Source organism: Drosophila willistoni, unplaced genomic scaffold (genome assembly GCF_018902025.1).
Source record: "Drosophila willistoni isolate 14030-0811.24 unplaced genomic scaffold, UCI_dwil_1.1 Seg251, whole genome shotgun sequence".
Taxonomy (NCBI): domain Eukaryota; kingdom Metazoa; phylum Arthropoda; class Insecta; order Diptera; family Drosophilidae; genus Drosophila; species Drosophila willistoni.
In genome coordinates this window covers 145,592-150,570 of record NW_025814213.1, presented here as the reverse complement: position 1 = coordinate 150,570, position 4,979 = coordinate 145,592, and positions in this window count along the sequence as shown.

Sequence of the window (4,979 nt, the reverse complement as noted above, 5' to 3'; positions counted from 1 at the left end):
ACCACCGCCTCCCTTGAGATTGACAGTCCTTGAAACTTTTGAGCAATCAAATTTAGGGTATGAGCTAAACACCTTACAAGCTCCCAATTTCCCATCCGGATGGCACCAACAATATTTGCAGCGTTATCAGATGCAGATGCCACTTTTTGTTCTCAATGCCCCATTTTGCAACGGTTTTGTGAATAAATTCACAAAGATTTTCAGAGGTATGGGACACGAAAAGTTCCTGGCAAGCTATTGTGTATGATTTCAACACCGTTTACTCTTTTTCAATAAAGTGCACCGTCATCGCGAGATAGCTCTCTTTGGCAACTGATGTCATGCATGTCAGCCATAGTCGTAAGGCAGACCGCTGTAGCCGCACTGAGCTGATCTACAATAGCACCTGCATACTCATCCCGTATTTTGGGGAGCAAATCATTTGTCAACGTCTTCCTTGTCGGTAGGGTATAGCCTGGAAAGTGTGAGACGTCGTGATAAAGTTTTTGGAACTCAGGTTCCTCCACCATTCTAAAGGCATGGTCACCCTTTGCAATCATTTTTACCACTTGCCGGTCAATCTGCGAAGATTTTCTCGCCGAAATTGGTTTGTGGACAAACGAAGTGATTGTTTGTTGAGATGTTTCCAGAACAACTGAGCTTTCCACGTTTTGTCGTACAACGGTCTCAATAGCTGATGGATGCTTGGTTTTCAAATGCCTACTTAAATAGCCTTGTGACTTGCAGCCTAAGACACTTTTGCAAATCTTGCATTTAGCCTGTTGCGTTCCCATGTCCTCAAAATGATTCCAAATATCGCTGTGCTTTCTTATTAACGACATTTTATTATAAGTTAAATGAACAATACGCGCCAAAAAAGAGAACGTTTACTTTGGGAACGTCAATTGAGAAGAACGCAAAATGAGTCATAAGAGTGAGTGAGCAAAACTGAGCTAGTTAGCAAAACTGAACTACTGAGTCAAAATGAGCTAGTGAGCCAAAAAGAGCCATATTGAAGGAACCAGCTCAGTGGCTCAGTTCAGTGAGCCATTCATTTTGGCTCACTCACTCATGAGCTACCCAAACCTACAACAAAGTCATATTTCCCACAAACTGGAATACACTTTGGGTCGAAAAAATTCGCTGACCACCGAAGAAAGAGGAAAAATATATATAAGGACATGAAAATGTCTTACCGAGAAATCGGGAAAAAAATTGGAAGGAGCTCTATAGTAGTATTTCAATTTCTTCGAAATCCCGAGGATTATGGAAAAAACGTGAAAGGTCGGACCAAACAGGCTAACTGACAGACGCACAATTTTAAGAGAAGCCTCCAATTCTCGCCACTCGCCAGCCAAAATTAAGTCCGATTTAGGTACAGAAGCCAGTGTGTCGACAGTTCGTCGAGTTATAAGATCAAGCAATCATTTAAGAAGACTAAAACTGAAAAAAAAAACAACCTTTAAATATGGTTCGTAAGGACGCTCGTCTTCTTTTCGCCCGCACCTGTATGGCGTGGAAATCAGAATGGAAATACACCGTATTTTCTGATGAAAAAAAAATTAACCTGGATGGGCCAGATGGATTTAACTACTATTTCCACGATTTGCGAAAGCCAGAGGAGTATTTAAATCGCCATCATAGCCGGGGAGGTGGTCTGGGGGCCATTTCTTACTATGGAGCCTGCGAGCTTCACTTTCTGACATCCAAAATGAATGCCGTGGCGTACAAACATGTTTTGGAAAAGGCGTTTCCTCAAATGAAAAACCTGTTCGGAAGACTCAAGTGGCGTTATCAACAGGATAATGCCCGGGTTGTTAAAGCGTGGATCCAGTCATCAAATGTCGATTTGCTCGAGTGGCCGCCATATTCACCTGACCTCAATATTATTGAGAATGCTTGGGGTTGGCTTTCTAGGAAAGTTCATGGATCTGGTAAACAATACGACACAAAGGAGTCGCTAATAGAGGCCATTAAAGCTGCATGGTCGCAAATTTCACTGAATTACCTAAATAGCCTATACGACTCTTTACCTAATCGAATGTACGAGGTAATAGTAAATAAAGGCGCTAAATAAAGGCCACTATTAAATCGTTATAAATATTGTAAGCTTACTCTAAAAAAATGAAAACTTTATTTTTGTTTATCGCATTTTCTTATAAATAAACAGTATCACCAAGTGTTCTTATTCAAGTGACCGAAAATAAACATCGTTTTTTTCTACTTCATTGATAATTATTTTTTTCTTAAATAAACAAATTTAAAAATTGCCAACTTTATGTATGTATTCTTATGGGAAATCATTAAACTTTGATTAGAAATTAAAACCAAGTCAAGTGTATAAAGAGTTTTAACATGCCAGAACGAATTAAAACAAATTTCGGGTGTTCTTATTCAAGTGGCTGGCAGTGTATGTACATATATAAGGAAATAAAAAAACGTTAATACTTACTTTTTCGACAAGTTCTTCATACTTTTACTTTTCCCACACTATATAAACACTAACTATTTTAAAATAGTACACACTTTATATAGTTTTTATTTTTTTTAGTTCACAGAAAGCCACGCTTTTCGCTTGGTTTTAGTTCTTTGAATAAAAAGCTAACGGGAAAACTTTTGGCGATGGGAAACTTAGTAGTAGCAAAATCGATCATTTTCGAAAGCGCCCACATGCCTAAAAACTGAAATAAACACAATGAGAAGGTAAAAGGAACGAAACACCCATCCTGGCAGTTTTGGTGACCCACTGCCCCAACACAAACGCTCATCCCATTCCTCCTGCAGTTACTCACCGTTCCCCCCTTTCCCGACAAACCAAACTACTCAATATATATCATCTTTTAAAAGTGTATTTATTGCTTTGTCTGCAATCAGGTGATTGGAGGAGATGGTAAGCAAATTATTCACCAAATCATTGGTCAAAACACTTTGTGATTAAATTTCGTTTCGTTTTCAGTTTTCACTGCTTTCAATAAAGCCTGGTGTGTCCATCACTTTGCCTGCTCCACCGAGCAGATACAAAGATAACTCAGATATCGAAGTTCTATGAATATGATGAGAAACCTGTATGCAAGAAATGCTTTGAACGCTTCCCCAATGAATGGCGTCGTTTGCGTACTGCCCACGAGATGACAATGAAGAAGTCTAGTTTGAAGCTCTATGCCAATTTGGGACATGAAAACACAGTGCCTTTTTGTCTATTAACTAAATACCTTTCCCCGCTCTCACATAATTAATTATGTGTGTATGTGTAATTTTGCAAATTATATAGCAAACTAATCCAGCTAAGCAACAAGAAAACAAATTAGATATGTATTAACAGCTTTTTATTTATATATGTACATAAATTATATATGAATGTTTTTTGTAATATGAATTTAAATATATTATTCTTTCCATATATGAAAATAATAAGAAGGCACTTGAGTCTTAACTTATAAGCTAAAAATTCGAATTAAACCAAATCTGTCCAAATGATATCGGAATGATTGTCTGGGATTTATAAAACTTTGACACTCTTGACAAACAGTTTTATGGTAATTATGGAAATAAATATAGGCTGGGTAATAAAAGGTTCAAAGACCTAAATTAATATCCGAAATGATTTAAAAATGTCAGTATAAATGATCTTATTAAAATATTGAAATTTATATATATCAATAACGTGATTCACTCTTAAATCTTAAATGGTTAACAATTAACGTAGAAACAAGAAATTTATAAAATGGTTAAAACTCTTTGGGGCAAAATAAAAAGAATCATTCAATTATACTTACTATTAGAGAGATTCATGAATGTCAGGTAATTAGAGTTCGAATGAATCATTTCGAATTAAATAAGTGTTAACCATGAATGAGTATGGATATACGTATATGTTGGGCACTATTTCAATAGCCAGTTAGGAGAATACACGATGACTATTTGAGAATGTGTAGTAAGGTACAATGTGCACTGATTTGGTTGATTAGATTTAGAATGGACAAAAATCAAGCATCCTCAGACTCCGTGATATATAAAAAAAATATAAATGGCAATAACTAAACTGTGAAACTCAATAAATGGGTTAAAAATGCGCTAGTACTTGAACTTTTATTGTAACTTTAATCACTAACCATAGAATACATAGTTGCTTCAAACTCAAGATTTTTTGATTAGAAACGCTAGCCGGAGCATGGTGAAATAACATAAGGTGGTCTCGTCGGAAGCCGAAGCTAACCGAAGTATACACTTAACTTCAGTGCACGTTTGCTCACTCACATCACCATCTCGCTCACCCTCAATGCACACTCAGAATACTATTCCTTTTACTCGTACCTACTTATTGCAAGCATACGTTAAGTGTATGTCTCTTGCCGACGGGACCATGGTGAAATAAGTATAAGGTGGTGCCGTCGGCAGCAGCGCTGCTTACGATGAGGTCTTATTTCAGTTGTCGTACGACTTCGTTGACAGTTGTCAGTTGACGGGTTACCTTTTTTTATCATGCATAAGACCGTACGATTTGCTGACGGGACCACCTTGTACTTATTTCACCATGGACGGGACCATCTTATGTTATTTCATCATGAGCCGGAGCGTGGAACCCCAGAGAACTTCGGCAGAAGCCGAACAGCGTAGAACCCTAGTGGGCGGCCGCAGCGAGAACGAAAAACGTTCGCTCGCAGCAGTGTCGCTACGCATCGAAAATAATTCAGTCTGCCACAGATCGCAGAACGATGAACGCATGTTTGAGTTGCTGTGTTCTCGAGTTGCATATGTATGTGCACACTCGTCGGTACATGCTTAGTCTTCGTAGCGTGTGTGTAACGTGAAGTTGTACAACATCGCATTTCAATAGCTCGCTCGACCAAAATTTTTAATTTTCGACAAAACAGCGACAATGCGTGTAGGATATGCCACTGTGGAAAGAATATCAAGAAATATTGGCATCAGCTTCGTATGTATCACGGTGGCTGTGCCGATAGAGTGTTCGCTTGGCGATCGGAATGTCCATGGTTCGA